The sequence below is a fragment of the Pseudorca crassidens genome, chromosome 4 (assembly GCF_039906515.1).
Source record: "Pseudorca crassidens isolate mPseCra1 chromosome 4, mPseCra1.hap1, whole genome shotgun sequence".
Lineage (NCBI taxonomy): Eukaryota > Metazoa > Chordata > Mammalia > Artiodactyla > Delphinidae > Pseudorca > Pseudorca crassidens.
Genome location: NC_090299.1, coordinates 117307234 through 117326612, shown reverse-complemented (window position 1 = coordinate 117326612; position 19379 = coordinate 117307234). Strand labels below are relative to the sequence as shown.

At 36.9% G+C, this 19379-nt stretch overlaps 1 protein-coding gene across 1 annotated transcript in view; it reads right to left on the bottom strand.

The window, feature by feature from the left end:
- ARHGAP24 (Rho GTPase activating protein 24) overlaps window positions 1–19379 on the bottom strand; it is a 771185-nt gene that overhangs the window by 599941 nt on the left and 151865 nt on the right. Inside the window, exons 2-3 of the mRNA XM_067736519.1 lie at window positions 18912–19012; window positions 17245–17332 (exon numbers count right to left, since the gene is read on the bottom strand). The gene's annotated coding sequence lies outside the window, so the exon portion shown is untranslated. The remainder of the gene's footprint in view (window positions 1–17244; window positions 17333–18911; window positions 19013–19379) is intronic.

Below are 19379 nucleotides of genomic sequence, written 5' to 3'. Positions count from 1 at the left end.
GGAAAGAGTGAGACAGTCACAGGGCAGAAGAGTGGACAATGGAACCTGTATTTGTTTCCTAGGGCTGTCATAACAAATTGCCACAAAGTTGGCAGTTTAAAACAACTGAAATTTATCCTTTCACAGTTCTGGAGTCCAAAATCAAGATGTGAATGTGTCTGTAGGCTAGGATCCTTCATTGCTTCTTCCACCTTCTGGTGTCTACTGGCAATTTTTGACATTCCTTGGCTTGTAGAAAAGTCACTCCAATCTTTGCTTCTGACTTCCCATGGCCTTCTTCCCTGTGTCTTTTCCTTTTCAGTCTCTTACAAGATACCCATTATTGGATTTAGGGCCCACCTAATCCAAGATGATCTCATCTCTAGATCCTTATCTTGATAACATCTACAAAGACCCAATTCTGAAGTTCTGGGTTGACATACATTTTGGGGGCCACCATTTAACCCACTATATGGCCCTAAAGTGTTATTTTGCTTTCAGAGTAATGAAGCACATTTCAGAATGCACGTGATTAGGTGGATTTATAGATCATATTATCTAGTTTTAAACAAGTTAATCTTCACAAATTGACCAGTGGATCAAACTTTTTCAGGTAAAATAAACCAACAGATTGAGTGTGATAAGAATCATGCAAGCCCACGAAAAACATCAAGAAAATAGAAAGGCTGACACTTCTTCTATCCTTTGTATGCAGCCTTAGAAAACTGCAATAACATAATCATACCTAACACGACCAAAGTAGATCAAAAATTTCAAAATTATCAGGAAGTTAATGGATTGACATCTGCTACCGTTAACAACAAATCTTTGAGATTTTCTTCAGTGATGGTATGCAATCATCACAATTAATAACTCATATTAAAATTACATACTCAGAACATGAAGACACAGCTGCATAATTTTTTCAGTCATGTTTAAAGTCATCTTAATTTTACAACATTATTAAATTGCATGGTAGACATAACATCACCTCTAGAAGTTTCTCACTATGAGAAAAAATTTTAAAAGCCACATATTATCTAGAAAACCCTTGTTCTTTTTCTTGGTAAAAATTAGCAGAAGACACACACACACACACACACACACACACACATACAATACAGAGACAAAATAATATGTCTTTTTATGAGTAAATCATTTTGGAAGATGTATAGAACACGTAACAGAAGAATGGAAGAAATAAGAACTGGAACAACAATCTACACATGGTGATATGTTTTCTCTAAAGTTGGAGGAAAATACCTATATTTCTTATATAACTTAGTATATCAGTATATAACAACTAAATTCTGTTTCAAAAATAAGATACATCAAAACTTTTTGTGTACCATGAAATTAAAGATGTATCATAAAAGACATATTGTTGACAGAAAGTGAGCTCTTTAATTTTTTTTTTTTTCGCGGTATGCGGGCCTCTCACTGTTGTGGCCTCTCCCTTTGCGGAGCAACAGGCTCCGGACGCGCAGGCTCAGCGGCCATGGCTCACGGGCCCAGCCACTTCGCGGCATGTGGGATCTTCCCAGACCGGGGCATGAACCCGTGTCCCCTGCATCAGCAGGTGGACTCTCAACCACTACGCCACCAGGGAAGCCCTAATTTCTTAAAAATAGTGTTTTTTCCTGACAAAATTTACATTACAACATTAATGGAGTAACTATTTTGGCCAGACTAAAGAAAAGATTATAAGGAAAAATTACAGGGATAGGACCACACATTTAATCCATTCACTTCATCATTCACAGGCAAGCTATTGCAGCATAATAAAAGATAGAAGTACACAGAGTACTGCAGGAAATCATTGATGCAATTCACCTTTTAAAGACCTTTAAGATACAAGAGAGTTCAGTAGAAACTAACACAAATTGTAAAGTAACTATACTCCTATAAAAATTAATTTAAAAATGCAATAGAGTTCTTACAAAACCTCAGTAATGAGGTAGGGAGTGAGCAAGAGAATCTGCTGCCCAGCCCAGATATGTATTTGTTATCTTGCATCAAAATCTTTAAAAAGTTGTTGACCTGAAGATGAGTGGTGCATTTTTCTGTTAAAAGAAGACAAGTTGTTCTAAATCTGCTGGCCTGTTCTATGGAAAATGTAGCACTTGGTAGTTTGCCCCTAGCAGAAAATTTCAAAAAATAGTGATAACTGTGTATAATCTGCCCACTCAATATAAAGGTGAGGTTTTAATAATGAAAAATAAAAAGGTGCTTTTTAAGAGTGATGAGTTGTTTAAAATGACTGTTTTTAAATGTTTCTACATCTATATGCATTTGTTACAAAAAGCAATATGATTTGTACCATCTATAAAAATTCATATCTGCACACTTAAAAAATTTGGGAACATTCTGTAACTGACCAGTACTCCTCAAATCTGTCAAGGTCACCAGAAACAAGGAAAGTCTGAGAAAACAGGTAAAGTTAACTGTCACAGTCTGGAGAGCCTAAGGAGTCATGTTCTATCCTGGAACAGAAAAGGGACATTAGGTAAAGACAAAGGAAATCTGAAAGAAGAATGGACTATAGTTAATAGTAATATATTAACATTGGTTCATTAGTTGTGAATAATATACTGTACTAGTGTAAGATGATAACAGTAGGAAACTAGGGGTGGGCCTCATGGGAACTCAGGGTACTCTCTGCAACATTTCTGTAATTCAAAACTATTCTAAAATTAAAGTTTATTTATTTATTTAATTAATTTATTTATTTTGTGGTACGCGGGCCTCTCACTGTTGTGGCCTCTCCCGTTGCGGAGCACAGGCTCTGGACGTGCAGGCTCAGTGGCCATGGCTCACAGGCCCAGCTGCTCCACGGCATGTGGGATCTTCCCGGACCGGGGCACGAACCCGTGTCCCCTGCATCGGCAGGCGGACTCTCAACCACTCCGCCACCAGGGAAGCCCAAAGTTTATTTTTAAAAAATCTTGTAATCAGAATTTTCTAACCTGTTTATAAGTCTTCCAAACAAAAGATTGCAGTGAGTTTTAGACTCATAAACTAAATATATAAAAATGCAACATCCTTCAAGTAATTTGAAAGAAAATTTAATAATAAATATCGGGAAATTTACTAGCCATACCTTAATAAAAACATTTGCATGATTAATATCTGGGATGAAAATGAAAGTCGTGGTTTAGTAAGTATAACTACACTGTACTCCCTCCAATTATATCTGGTTATCGTGGTAAGGTTTCTCTAACCTATGATAGAAATTAAAAATAGATATTCAGATAAAAGGAACCAGATCTTCAAATCTCTGTATGAAAAATTGTAAGCTGAAAGTTTTAAAATAACGGGATATTCAATCACATTGCTCACACTAAATTATTATTATATTAGTGAGAGTAAGGGGCTCTCTATAATCACTCCATTAATAAATTACAAATAAAAAGTTGTTTATAGTCATTATATTTGACTTCATAGCATCCATTTTCATTTCTATTTTTATATATGTTTTAGAATACATATACAATTACTTGAATTTATTGGTGGCTTACGCTAAAAAATTTTTAAAGATAGAGTATTCAACCACAAGATTTGGAGACCACTGTAGCTTATGGACGGCTAGCTGAGACATCATACTTTGCTACAGTGGTTTCTTCATCATTAGGACAATGTTCATCTCTAGTCCTTACCTTTGCTCCTTATTCACTTTGAGCTCCTCCAAAACCATACATTTAAAAAGCAGAAAGTTTATTTGTGTGCACAGATTATATATTCAGTCTTAATTATTTTTTTAATAAAAACTAAAATTATTTAATTCTAAGAAAGGCAAAGCATAGGTGAAAAGGTATATTTACTCTAAAAGGACCCACTTTAGAACACAACACAAACAGTTGTTTGATGGTGTGCTAGACTCTGTGCTCTAGCCTTTCCCAGTGTTCCTTCTACACATCCACAACCATCTCCTCCTGTGTGACCTATAAGAAGGGCAATGTGAGTTTTCACCCAAACTAAAACATTTCAGAGAGTGAAAGTGAACTCTATTAATAATTACACCCCAAAAACAAGCGTAAACTGGGATTGTCTCATGCAAACACTGAATTCATAAGCATGAAATTCATAAGAGGGGCACTGAATTTATAAGTATGAAATTCATAAGAGGGGTCCAAGCTTAAATTATAAATGTGAGAGAAAGCTGCAAATATAATGTGCCTAAAATCATACAACTGGATGAGCTTACCAAGGGGGGAGAGAATAGACAAAGAAAAGAAAACCCATTACTGCTTCCTAAAGTACCCCAACATGGAGGAGTGAGGGAAATGGGGAGGAAATCACAAAAAGCCTGAGAAGTTGTGGTCAAAAAGGTAGAATGAAAACCACGTATATGTAGTGTTCTGAATGGCAAGTGGAGAAATTATTCCCAGGATGTTGATAGGTCAAGGAAGATGAGAACTGAGAATTGACTATTGGCTTAACAAAAATGAGGTCATTGAGACTTTGATACGGTTCAGGAGGAATGAGAAGAGAGAATATAGTGATAGCATGCATAAGCAGCTCTTTCAAAGATGAGAAATATAAATAGAAGAATATCATGAGGGTTAATGAGTACAAGGGGGGGTTGTGTTGTGTTTTATTTTGTTTTGTTTTTTAAGATAGGAAAAATAACATATTGGCATGCCTGTGGGAATAATCTAGTACAGAGTAGAAACTGACAATGTAGAAGTGAGTTAATTGTGAAAATGACTCTACTACCCAAAGCAATCTACAGATTCAATGCAATCCCTATCAAACTACCACTGGCATTTTTCACAGAAGTAGAATAAAAAATTTCACAATTTGTATGGAAACACAAAAGACCCCGAATAGTCAAAGCAATCTTGAGAACGAAAAACGGAGCTGGAGGAATCAGGCTCCCTGACTTCAGAATATACTACAAAGCTACAGTAATCAAGACAGTATGGTACTGGCACAAAAACAGAAAGATAGATCAATGGAACAGGATAGAAAGCCCAGAGATAAACCCACACACATATGGTCACCTTATCTTTGATAAAGGAGGCAGGAATGTACAGTGGAAAAAGGACAGCCTCTTCAATAAGTGGTGCTGGGAAAACTGGACAGCTATGTGTAAAAGTATGAGATTAAATCACTCCCTAACACCATACACAAAAATAAGCTCAAAATGGATTAGAGACCTAAATGGAAGGCCAGAAACTATCAAACTCTTAGAGGAAAACATAGGCAGAACACTCTATGACATAAATCACAGCAAGATCCTTTTTGACCCACCTCCTAGAGAAATGGAAATAAAACCAAAAATAAACAAATGGGACCTAATGAAACTTCAAAGCTTTTGCACAGCAAAGGAAACCATAAACAAGACGAAAAGACAACCCTCAGAATGGGAGAAAATCTTTGCAAATTAAGCAACTGACAAAGGATTAATTTCCAAAATTTATAAGCAGCTCATGCAGCTCAATAACAAAAAAACAAACAACCCAATCCAAAAATGGGCAGAAGACCTAAATAGACATTTCTCCAAAGAAGATATACAGACTGCCAACAAACACATGAAAGAATGCTCAACATCATTAATCATTAGAGAAATGCAAATCAAAACTACAATGAGATATCATGTCACACCAGTCAGAATGACCATCATCAAAAAATCGAAAAACAATAAATGCTGGAGAGGGTGTGGAGAAAAGGGAACACTCTTGCACTGCTGGTGGGAATGTGAATTGGTACAGCCACTGTGGAGAACTGTATGGAGGTTCCTTAAAAACCTACAAATAGAACTACCATATGACCCAGCAATCCCACTACAGGGCATATACCCTGAGAAAACTATAATTCAGAAAGAGTCATGTACCAAAATGTTCATTGAAGCTCTATTTACAATAGCCAGGAGATGGAAACAACCTAAGTGTCCATCATCGGATGAATGGATAAAGAAGATGTGGCACATATATACAATGGAATATTACTCAGCCATAAAAAGAAATGAAATTGAGCTATTTATAATGACATGGATGGACCTAGAGTCTGTCATATAGAGTGAAGTCAGAAAGAGAACGACAAATACTGTATGCTAACACATATATATGGAATTTAAGAAAAAAAAATGTCATGAAGAACCTAGGGGTAAGATAGGAATAAAGACACAGACCTACTAGAGAATGGACTTGAGGATATGGGGAGGGAGAAGGGTGAGCTGTGACAGGGCGAGAGAGAGGCATGGACATATATACACTACCAAATGTAAAATAGCTAGTGGGAAGCAGCTGCGCAGCACAGGGAGATCAGCTCGGTGCTTTGTGACCACCTAGAGGGGTGGGATAGGGAGGATGGGAGGGAGGGAGAGGCAAGAGGGAAGAAATATGGGAATATATGTATATGTATAACTGATTCACTTTGTTATAAAGCAGAAACTAACACACCATTGTAAAGCAATTATACTCCAATAAAGATGTAAAAAAAAAAAAAGAGTAGCCTGCGCTTGCTGCAACTAGAGAAAGCCTGCGTGCAGCAACGAAGACCCAATGTAGCCAAAAATAAAATAAATAAATTTATTTTAAAAAAAAAGAGTTTCTGGGGCAATAAATTTAAGTAGTTGTAGGCAGTACTATCTAGTAGACAAATGAAGGGGTCAGCCCCAAGTGGGATCATGGAAATTTAATACAAAGGAAGGTGGCATATATATCTACAAATGCAGGTAGATTGGTAGGTGGGAATTTATCTTCTGATTGTTTTGATTTTTTCAGTGAAATGGGAAGCATGATCATCAACAGAGTGTAAGGATATGAGAAGAGGTATTGGAGGCTTAAGGGAGTGGAGAAAGCATTAAATACTCATTTGTGGGAATGGAAAACTAATTGAATGAGAAATTGTAGCACTGGATAGTTGTTGGATAGATGATATTAATGTAAAAACATTCATTGCCCCTTCCGACTAGCTCCTCCTTACCATGCTTAGCCCTGCAGGAGGATTATAATTCTCACCCCACTGATATTAAGCTTAGCCAGATGACTTCCTTTGACCAATGAAATAGAAGTGGAAGTGGCATGTACCACTTCAGAAGAGAAGCTCTAAGAAACATCATATGCTTCTACTATCTCTTCTTTCCTTCTGCCATGAGTACAGCAGCACCCCCAGGAAGGAGCAGTTCCATTAGCCTAGCTCCCGGAGTCAAGAGTCAAAGGTGACTCACAGTGTACATTTAAATGAGAAACAAAGCTTTATTGCATTCCCTTTGAGACTCTGAGATTGTTTCGTATCACAGCACAACTAGACAAAATTGGCTGTCATGGGCAGAATTAAGGGCCTACTTGAAGTTACCATCGTGAATATACACTAAGAAGTATTGGCATGGCTACGGGTTTATTCCCAGCCACATTCATCTGCATGGAGGCAGGCACAGCATGTGTGTAGAGTTGGATTTAAACAGGGTTGTGAGTCATTAAATTGTGTATAAAGAAGTAAGAAATTGGCAAGGGGTTTCGAGTGTTGCAAAGAAGTGTTTATCATAATTAACCATGAAATTTAAGGGAGAAATAAGGAATTGAGGGCACTGAGGAAGAGTGAAAAGGTGTTCGGGAAACAGATTGAAAGTCTTGGTTGGAAGTCAAAGGATTTTTGGAGTTGAATTACTGGAGAGAATAAAGCGAAAAGATAAGAGGTTGTGATCAGAGCATGGGATGTTACCTCTGTGGAAGAATGGCTGTTTGCGGTGACAATATCTAGAGCAGTGCTGCTCAAAGCAGTATCAAAGCCAATCCTTGAGCCTCATATGGGTCCACAATGAGATAAATTGCAGAAATTGGGAATAAAAAGAAAATTTGACAACAATTTGACAGTGTCATGACACCCAAGCATTTGATCATGGGTTTGCATCTTTTGCATCTACATTTTTTTAACCAATTTATTTTTATTTCATTTTCCAAAAGCATTTTTTATTTATGATGAATTAGATGTTACAAAACAGCAACAATACAGAAAGGGGGTTTCATCTTCCCAGACAGTTTGAGAAATTTGGTCAGCACAGTACTTGTCAACTTTTTGATTTCTGGACCCCTTTACACACTTAAAAATTATTGATGGCAAAAAATATTTTATATAGATTACAGTTATTAATATTTACTATATTAGAAATTAAAACAGGAGTTTTAAAAATATTTATTTAATTCAATTAAAATATAATAAACCCATTAAGTGTTAACATGACTATTTTTATTTAAAAAAATATGTTTTCCGGGCTTCCCTGGCGGTGCAGTGGTTGAGAGTCCGCCTGCCGATACAGGGGACACGGGTTCATGCCCTGGTCTGGGAAGATCCCACATGCCGCTGAGCGACTAGGCCCATGAGCCATGGCCGCTAAGCCGGCGCGTCCGGAGCCTGTCCTCCGCAACGGGAGGGGCCACAACAGTGAGAGGCCCGCGTACCGCAAAATATATATATATATATGTTTTCCAAAACAAAAAAAATTAATGAGAAGAGTGGTATTATTTTACATTTATGCAAATCTCTCTAATGGTTGCCTGAATAGAAGAGAGCTGGATTTTGAATCTGCTTCTATATTCAACCTATTTTGATATTACAGGTCATATAGTCTCTGGAAGACATTGTATATTCATGAGAAAATGAGAGTGAAAAAGGTAAGTAACATCTTAGCAATATGATGAAAATCGTTCTTAACCCATTGGCCCCCAGAACGTGTCTTGGAACCTCAGGGTACATTGGACCACACTTTGAGAACTGCTGATCTAGAGTAAAGACAATGGAATGTGTCTAAGGCAGGATGTAAGGCAAAATCATTGGAGGACAGAAGTTGAAAAAACTGAGAGACCGGAGTATTGGGAATGACCAAATCATAGTAGGAATTGTGTTAAAGAGAATGGCAGTGTGTAGAAGAGCTAAAAATATACAAGGCACAGGTGGGAGTAAAGCAGAGAAGGGGCAAGATTTCCTGGATGACAGCACACATGAGTAATGACTTGGAGAGTCTTCCTTTGGAAGTTACAAAATATGAAGAAAACTGTTAAGACGAAGTGTTCAGCTTAATAAAAATCTGGAAAACTAGTTAATTCAACTCTTTGCAGGGCATTAAATATGATAACACCAAAAGAGATCTAGGGATTAAAATGCTTTTGTTTCTCTCCTTGGTGTGATGTCTGCTCATTTATATTTGATAGTTATTAATTGCAATGACTTTATTACCAGCAATCTGGATGATGCTAGCTAGCCATGGTTTTTATTTTTTGGCACTCTATAAATCTCCTCCTATGGTACAACAGGCCAATAAAATAAGCATTACAATCCTTCAAGAAACAGTCAATAGTTTATAAAATCTAGACAGTGACTGACATGTCTGGATTTACTCTCTGCCAGCTATTAGTAGCAAAGGTCAAAAAAGAACAATAAGTCAACTGAAACTTCAAATGAGCTTACATCTCTCTTTTTCAGACAAATGAGATCCATGCTCCCAGGAATGTGCAGCTCAGAAATCAAAATGACATCTTTGGCTGAGCTACAGGAGTACAGAATTGGGAATTTCAAGTAGACTTAAATGCCACATTTGGGAAGGTTTTAAAATAAATCACATCTAAATACCAGACCTAAATTAAAAGGCTATTACTCTTGTTGAGTTTTGGCATTTCTAAAAAGATTTTAGGGCAGAGGAAGGAGGAATGAATAGGGGACTAGGACAAGAGAACAGAGTTCAGGGACCTCCTAGGCTCACCAATGAAAACATTATTGAACAGGATAGGAATGATTTGCCAAGGAGACATTCACATTCCCAGTGTAATTAATTTTCATTCCCATCATTGAGCATGAAAAATTAGGAAGTACATGAAGCAGAGAATTATAAATGTTCCCAGGTGAAAAATAAGAAGCACTTGACAATATTGGTATTATTTAACACTCACTGAGCACCAGAAATAGGCCAGGCATCATCCTGAACAAGGCAGTAACATACCATAAAGTCCTGTGAATGGCTGTGATGAGCCAAAGCCCTTATGTTTCATCAGTAGTACTATCTGTCAATCCAGATTAAGTAGCAATTTAAATTCTGGCCATTGTTTAGTAATGCTTTGTTATACTTCTTCTAGAACTACACCACTGTCATAAAGCAAATTCAGCAATTGCTTGATTGACTATGTACCTGTTCAGGATATCTTCACTTGGATTCATGATACCTGCATTCTGTGTATCGGAAGAAGTAGAAGAGCTCAAGTCACAGTTTACAAATTTACAAGCCAGTTTACCACCTCCCATCTGCCCAACCTGCAGTATTTTGAAGGAGTGTAAAAAAGGTGTTTCTTTTATTAAAAGAAGTGGCAGAAAAGAAAGCAGATGCATAAATGTTTGTGAGTGAAGAACTCAAAAGACATTAACCTTTTTTTGTGTATATATACCTCAGATGTTACTATCCTTACTTTTTATTTTTTTATTGAAGTACAGCTGATTTACAATGTTGTGTTAATTTCAGGTGTACGGCAAAGTGATTCAGATATTTTTTTTTTCAGATTCTTTTCCATTATAGGTTATTATAAGATAGTGAATATAGTTCCCTGTGCTATATAATAGATCCTAGTTGTTTATCTAGTTAATATATAGTAGTGTGTATCTGTTAATCTCAAACTCTTAATTTATCCTACCCCTGCCCTTTCCCCTTTGGTAACTGTTTGTTATCTATGAAAAGACATTTACCTTTATTCAATTCCCATTCCTTACATACTCATCTGTACCCCAAATATGCCATGCAATGTTGACTTTTCTTTCCCTGGCAAAATCAAGAGGGCATTTAAAGAATCGGAGGCTCTTTCTTTCTCTCTACATCAGAATTCAGCCAATGTGAGAATGGCAAGGCACAATTTAGAGAGCTTAGCACAAGGAGGATCAAATAATAGAACACTAAAACCTTAAAGGAAATCATGGATTTAAGCATAACCATAGCTAGTATCACAGTTTTAATGAAGGAAAAAAAAAGAGAGTAATGATATATGCTTAAGATTCCTTCCTAGAAATCCAGAGAAACACAGAGAATGTCAGATGTGTCATTTCTGTGTGATCATGGAATGATCAAAAAGGAGTTGGGGAGTTTTCTTTCACTTGTGCTACCTCTTTCCCCAAAACTAACATGTTTCTTCTACAGCATAGCTATATGACACCCTGACACAATCTAAACAGGCATGCCCCTTTTAAACCATGTTTCAAAAGGAGCAAACTAAAAGCTTTCTATCCATTATGTTCTCAGTCTGTAACACATTATTTTTTAAATGTATAATCCTAATAGCTTTTTCCAGTTTATCTCTCTCAACTCTTAAGATGAAGTTTTGCAACTGGATTGTTGACTAAAGATTCACTCTAAAAAGGTATCATGCTGTTTTGGTAAATGGTCAACTGTTGATAATAAGTTTACATTAAGCCCCATTCACATTACTTTTAGCACTTCTTTGGTAGGGGTCTAACTATGGAAACATTTTCATATGTACATAGATTTTTTATAATGTTTCATCCCATTTAATGTGTTTATATCTGTTAATGATTGTGCATGCCCAAGGTCAACATGTTTATTTCATTTATGTCACGTTCAAAATGATACAGATTTAGTTCAGACTCTGATCATAAATTTTAGGTGATGCTACTAATTTAGGTATTTTAGATGATGCTACTAATTCAAAAACTAGCCCAACTTTAAATTAATTTTTTCAGGAATGTAGATAATATATACGCAACTTGGACCCCCAAGAAAAGTGATGACAAGGGAACTAATAGAGTATAAGAACAAATGAATACCAAAGGCAATCACTTCAAGCAAATTCTCTCATCTAGATAACCTATCCTATGTTTAAACAAGTGATGTATTTTTTAAATGAACTGCTTGATGTTACAGTTAAGCAAGGGGATAAAGCAGAGTAATTCAGCCCTATAGTCAGCAGAATGCTTTTGTGCTTAGAAAGCTCTCAATGTGGCAGAAATAATGAGTTTTGTGGCTTTTGAAATTTTTTCAAAGAACATTCATATCTATTATTTCATTCTCATTACCATCTTAGAAAGTTAGTACAACAGATACTTTTATCACATTTGATAGAAGAAATTGAAGCAAAGATTTGTCCAGAGTCAAAGTTAAGTGAAAAATCAAAAGTAAAAACTTAGTTCTCCTGGTCCCTTGATGTGAGAAGTTGAGATAAGGTCATTTCCTGACCCCTAGCAATGTGGGGAACAAGATGCTTGGCAGTGTTCCGGGGGGTGTCTGTCAGCCTTAACACTACTGACATCTTGGACAGGATTATTCTTTGTTGTGGGCGGGGCAGGGAGGACTGTAGGATGTACACCCTCTACATTGTAGGATGTTTAGCAGTATCCCTGTCCTCTACCCACTAGATAGGAGTAACTCCTCCCTCCTAGTCGTGACAACCAAAAATGATTCCAGACATTGCCAAATGTCCCCTGAGGGGCAAAATTTCCCCAGTTTAGAACCACTGATCTAGAGGTGACTTCAAAGAAGTCACATAACTCCCCTGCTCTCAGTAGCCAAGGAAGATAACTGGTTTGGAGAGTTTTACCATCTAGAGCTATAAGAGAGGGTCTGCAAGAGATTGCTTTCAGCAGAGATTGCTTTCAGCATAACGTAGAGTTTTTGGAGCAGTAATATTTCTTCCACTCTTTTTCCCTCATGTGAGAAGCAAGGAATTCAACATCACTTACTATAAGGTTGTTGGTACACTAACAGTTCTCACCCAATGTGACCTTGTTGGTGAGAGAAATCAGCTTGTATCTTGAGAGTGCTAAGCCACAGGGCTAGTAAAATGAGCACCAAAACTCAGGACTTCCCTACGTGAGCATAAAGGCCATGCACTACACAAGAACACCTAGATGAGATTACAAACAAGGACTGAAATACAAACCATTCTCCAAAGTCAAGCTGTGAGATCTGGCACAGTCATACATCTCTGCATACATAGATGAAAGAGATACATAGTTTTATTTTTTCCAATTCAATTGGAAAAATTTTTTTCCAATTCATTTGGAAAACATTATTTTTCCTAATTCAATTGGAAATTTTTTTTCCAATTCACTTAACGGCACCATTTGGGCTAATAGTTCTACTGGGACATGGTCAAAGGATGAGGAAAGAGAGGGACTGAGAAATGGGGAATCCAGGAAGATGTCAACACTATCTTCAGTTGGCATGAATAATGCTGTGGTTTCAATGGTCTCTTGGCAAAGTCAACTTCAGGTACAACTGGTATATGGGTCAATTGCTAGGCATTGGGACTCCTGCAGCTAGAGGCTCTGTGGTGAACTGACTGGGGTAAAGGGGTATAAATGAAAGGGGTCTAGTATAAATTGAAGAGAATTATGAGTAAACTCCCCACCTTGACCTACTTGAAGAACTAACAAATGTTAGGCAGAGATGCATCACTAGCAGACAAAAATGAGGTAGCAATTTTACCATCACTGACAGCCAACCTACCAGACAGTCTTTTAGGAAATGTCTTCTTCTATCTCCTCCCTGCCCCCAAACTAAAGATTACACATACAGAGAATAAGAAGAGGAGTGTGAAAAGGCCCCTCTACTCCAATGCTAGATGCAGAAATCTACCTGTGCTTGGGCCAAAAAGCATTTTCAATTAAATATAAGATAGGAGTTTGTAAATAAGCAGGACTACATTTCAAAACTAGGATAAGACTGGTTTAATAGTTAAGTGTAACCCAAAATGGTAGAGTTAGAATAAGATGTCACTGGGGAGGCTGCCACCCAGAAGAAAAAAGGGTTTGATAGAACACTGCTCTTAAGTCTTTTGGGAAAAATAAAATCTTTTCATGTGAGTCTCTGAAACCAACAACCAGTGGCAATGATTAACTAATTCTTAAACACATAAGCATTTATTTCTTCTAAAAAACTAATCTTTCTATTCCCACTTTTATCCTAAAGGACAGTTAGTCAGAATCACCTAAATAGGCACAGGGCTTTTAATTGTCACTGAGAGGCTGTGTGTTCTCATAGAGATTTTCAGTAGTTAACATTTATTATTATTTCAGAATTTGGCGAAGGGGGGTAACACTTCATTATTAGGATAAGATACCCAACACTTTAAAAAATAAATATTACTAAAATTAAAACTATATTCAAGCTTAATTTAAGGATAATGACAATTACATGTTCCTTAAAAATCACCTTCATGTTTTATATCTATGTATTGTATTCTGTACTCTAGGTAGAAACCCAGATATTTTTACACATGGGCAATCAAGCCAGATTTAAAGTTTTCTTTCCAAAGAGCTCCTTCATAGCCCACAAACAAGATATGAGCTCACATAAGACGCATAGTTCCTATTTTTTAACAAGGCAAGGCCTTAGCCACCACCGACAGAGAAATTAATTCCTTAAGCACCTCTAGCCTCTCTTCGATTCCCTGTAATACTATCCCATAAAGTAACCCCTAACAACCAGCATTGCAACTCTCAGGATTTTACTCACCCTGCCTTTCCCTGCTATCCCCACCATGGAAGGTATTTGCCATAGAGACATAAAGGTTCTTCCAATTTCAAGAAAAGTTTTGACATACTCCTAAAAATTTTAAGATGAATTTAAGAATTTTTATGTTCTTCTACCTCTCAGCTTATTTACTTATATGTAGATGTCCAGAGATAAAGGTATTTACTAACCTGAATGAAAGAAAACAGACAGGTGGAGCTTAGGGGTCCAATCAAAGACTTTGAGGGTATAAATAAAACAGTGGTCTCTATTGGCCCCAGAAACATAATCAGTCTGCAAATTTCTCCCTTCTCATCCAGGGTTCCCAAATGCGAGTTTCTCTATAACCCATCCTCCTTCCACTGTTCCTTTCTTTGCAAAATCCCAGCTCCGGACAAATCTAAACATTCAACTTCTCTCTTTCATATCCATGTTCTTAAGCACTAGTGAGACCAAAATTCTATGATGACAAAAAATTGATGAACCAATCTTCGAAGCAGTTGTTGTTGCCTATTTGCCTTCTTCCAGTGGCAGTAAAACAGATTTTATTAACTCTTGCATTCCAATTCTAATCATTATTAAGTTTATTTGACATCTCTACTGAGATTGCCCTTGCATATTTAATCTAATCATCTAATCTTCTAGGCTTTAGGAGTCAGTGTAGTCCCCTCACCTCCAAGAAGTTTCCCTTGACTTCTTCAGCCATGTTAGGTTACTTGACTCTGGGTTTGTATGCAGACTTTGAATACATTTATCACAACACTTTCCCTACTGTTCTATAATTGATGATTTACATTTCTGACTTCCACAATAGAAAGTAAAACACTTAAGGGAATGATTTTGTATTACTAATACCTAGCACTATGTCTAGCAAATACATATTCAATAAACAGCATTAAAAAAGAGATGGAAAGATGAAAGGAAGGAATAAGGGAAGGAGGGAAGGGAGAGAGGGAGGGAGGGAAGGAGGGAGGGAGGGAGGGAGGAAGGAAGGAAGGAAGGAAGGAAGGAAGGAAGGAAGGAATGAAGGAAGGAAAGGAAGGAAGGAAGGAAGAAAAGAACGCAGAAAAACATTATGAAGGCACCTAAAATTTTTCTCAGAAGATAGATTCAGGCATCCATTTTTAAAGCTTTCCCAAACACAATCCTCTGCTTCTCAATTTGCTACTGACATTTTTATCCGTACAAGCTCTTCCTGTCACATTGCTTTAGTACCAGTTTCTCCTTTGCTATGCTCTAAAGAACAATTGCAGAAGGATGTGAATGTGTATGAAATATATAAAACCTAAAGCCTAGAAGCCTTGTGTTTTCTGTTTCTAACATGCCCTTAATGATACATCACTTTCATTTGACTCTTTAGTGTGCCTCACCATGCTCTTCTCTAGGATTCTGTCACTGATTCCCTGGGACAGAGCCAGAGGTTAATTTTAGTGGTGCCTCATTGCTATGTCTAAAATTATCTCTCCTCATTGATCCCCAACTAGAACAGCCCCAAAAGCTCGAGTGAGCTAACTCTTTATGTCCAGATAGGCATAACACTGTTAGAGATAATAAGGAGCAGCTCTTGTGATCTGATCACTTAAGAGTCTTAGTGTAGGGTCACCAGAGGCAACAACTGTCAGACTCCAATGTGTCCAGTCTTCCTCTTTCACACAATCTTCTGAACACAGTCAAATAGAACTCCAGATAACTAGGTCATCAGCTCCTCCAATAAGCTAGGACATGGGTATTTTCAAGTTTAGACCCTTGCCTTGTACCTCATTCTATCAAGAACCTGGAAGAGGCTGAAGCTGATAAACACTTTTGTAAAGGTTTCCCTGGTAAAGAGGTGCTTGAAGTTTTTATGCCAGAATAAAAGGTAAAGGTTAACAAATGTAAAATAGATAGCTAGTGGGAAACAGTCGCATAGCAGAGGGAGATCAGCTTGTGCTTTATGACCACCTAGAGGGGTGGGATAGGGAGGGTGGGAGGGAGGGAGATGCAAGAGGGAAGAGATATGGAGATATATGTATACGTATAACTGATTCACTTTGTTATAAAGCAGAAACTAACACACAATTGTAAAGCAATTATACTCCAATAAAGATGTTAAGAAACAAAAAAGGTAAAGGTTAAAAACCTTCAAACTGCTGTAGCTACAACTCTTCTCAGAGTTTATAGTTCATTGTTAATTTATTTACGTGAAAGAGATACAAAAATAAATTCATTTTGACTCAAACACAGTTGGCATGCATTTTGCATTTTCTTTTAGGAAAAGAAATTATTGATAGAAACAATATAAGCTAACGATGAGAATTACTTTGGTGGTTGTTCAATTAATAGTTATCTTACTATAGAAAACTTAACTTTAATCATAATTTAAACTTATTTTTGTTATGCTATTAACCATAACTTTATATTGCCTCCTAGTTGAGCTTAAAATGATATGGACATCCAAGTGAAAATGTCCTATAAATAATTGGAATAAAAAACTAGAATAGGGCTTCCCTGGTGGCGCAGTGGTTGAGAGTCCGCCTGCCGATGCGGGGGACACAGGTTCGTGCCCCGGTCCGGGAGGATCCCACATGCCGCAGAGTGGCTGGGCCCGTGAGCCATGGCAGCTGAGCCTGCGCATCCAGAGTCTGTGCTCCGCAACGGGAGAGGCCGCAACGGTGAGAGGCCCGCATACAGAAAAAAAAAAAAAAATTTCTAATAATAAAGTAAACTTTATATAACATGAAAAAATAAAACTTCATTATTTTTTTCTGTTCCGATTAAATTTTGCTATAACATCCATCAGAGATTACTGATCAATCTAAAAAAAATTCAATACTTACATATTAATAAGTCTTTTGTCCCAAAATCAAGGGAGAAAAGAAACCTCTGGAACATAAGGTACTGTGTTCTAGGGGCCAATAAGATAAACTAAGGAAAAAAAAGACAATTATTCAACTAAATACAACAGAGAGAGAATTATATTTGGATTTTTTTAATAAAATGAGAAGCAAGATAGCAGAAGGTTTTTTTTAGTTTTAATGATTTTATTGAAATTTAGTGAAAATTTAAAAATAAAATTTAGAAATTTTAGAAATTTAGAAATTAAATTTAGAAAAATTATATGAAATTTAGAGTTAAATGCTCCTTTCATCCTATGCTGGGAAACAAATTTCCATTTAAAAGAAAATTTGGTGGAAGAGTATATGTAGGAAGATGGAAGTAGCCTTTAATGAATAATACAGTGTTTACTCTGGGGAGAAAATTCTCCACGTGGTCATCAAAACCGTGGGATGGTGATGATGATGATGGTGATGGCAGGGATGATGAAATACTAGGGGAGGAACGACACACATGCCTGGTTAGAAACTCATTTCTGTAGTACAGCAGTTTTGTATCGTTCAGTCTACTGTTTTCCTCTCTTCAAATTAGATCCTGCCTAATACTGAGATTGTCATACTGAGTAAAGTAAGCCAGACAGAGAAAGACAAATATCATATGATATCACTTATATGTGGAATCTAAAAATAAAATGGTACAAATGAACTTATTTATGAAACAAATAGAGTCACAGATGCAGAAAACAAATTTATGGCTACCAGGGGGTTAAGGGGGCAGGGATAAATTGGGAGATTGGGATTGATATATACACACTACTATGTATAAAAGAAATAACTAATAAGGACCTGCTGTATAACACAGGGAATTCTACTCAATATTCTGTAATGACCTATACGGGAAAAGAATCTAAAATTTAGTGAAAATTTAAAAATTTTTTTAAATTTAAAAATCAGTTGAAAGAACAAGCAAATCAATAATAAATAAGATTTGTGCCCTTTGTTTTATTGTATCTTAGAAAGGTAATAATGGCCACAAATCTGCCCTTCTATGTGATGGTTGCATGATTGCCATCAACAACCAACTCAACAGGTTCAGTATTTGCAGTCAGCAGTCAAAGAAATTGGCTCCACCACTCACTGCCATTCTGGACAATTATTTAACCCCTTCTATGTCTCAGTTTACACATCTGTAAAATGGGGATAATAATAATAGTAGTAGCCATCTCACAGAGTCTTTAAAAGGTTTACATGAAGTGAAATATATAATGCACTTAGTGTCTTGCAAATACAGTAGTACAGAGTATAGTTATTTACCCCTACTGTTACATTCATTGAGATTTAGGCACTGTGCTTCATAAATCTCAAGCTACCTAAAAGCATCACCTGGTATTAGTCATTATAAGAACAAAAAATATAAAGCCAAATAATTACTTACTTAGCTCTGAGGGATATTTCCTGCCTGAGATGCAACTTGGTCTAAGATGATACCATTATTATACTCACCGAACTAAGGAGGCTTAACTGAACAATATATTGGTGAATGATTTATCAATAGTGAGTTGCTTTACTTGAGAAGGCCTGGAAACTAGGCACTAAGTTAATTGTCACCTGGATGTGTAGGATAACCTATAACAAACACAACAGCAGAAAAATAAGTAAAGAGCTTTTACCTGGGACTTTGAAGTTCAGAATCACAGGACTGTGCTAAATGGACAACCATAGATTCTTTGGCTCTTAGTCATGTCCAGTGAGCATATCCAGGTCTGTCACACTAGGGAAATAATAAGCAGTCACCACACACAGGCTGATGTGTAACAGAGTAAGTGAATCAAAAGCAACATAGAGATGACAGAATTCTCAGTAAATGTTATGCCCTCAACACATGCTGACTGATGAGTCAATGATGACAGAGACATACCTGAATCTATCAATTAATTACTGTGAGGAGAGTGATGTCAGCATCATGGTGATTTGAGTCATTCCTTTTTTCTCTCCTCTTTGCTTCACAACTAATCAGACAGCCACAAATGGAGGTGGGGGTTAAAGGGGGAAGAAACTGCACAACACACTAGGACACCCAAGAGATGGATATTCATCTGTCTGAAAGTGGGAGATTGGACGATGGAGGAAGTGGAGCC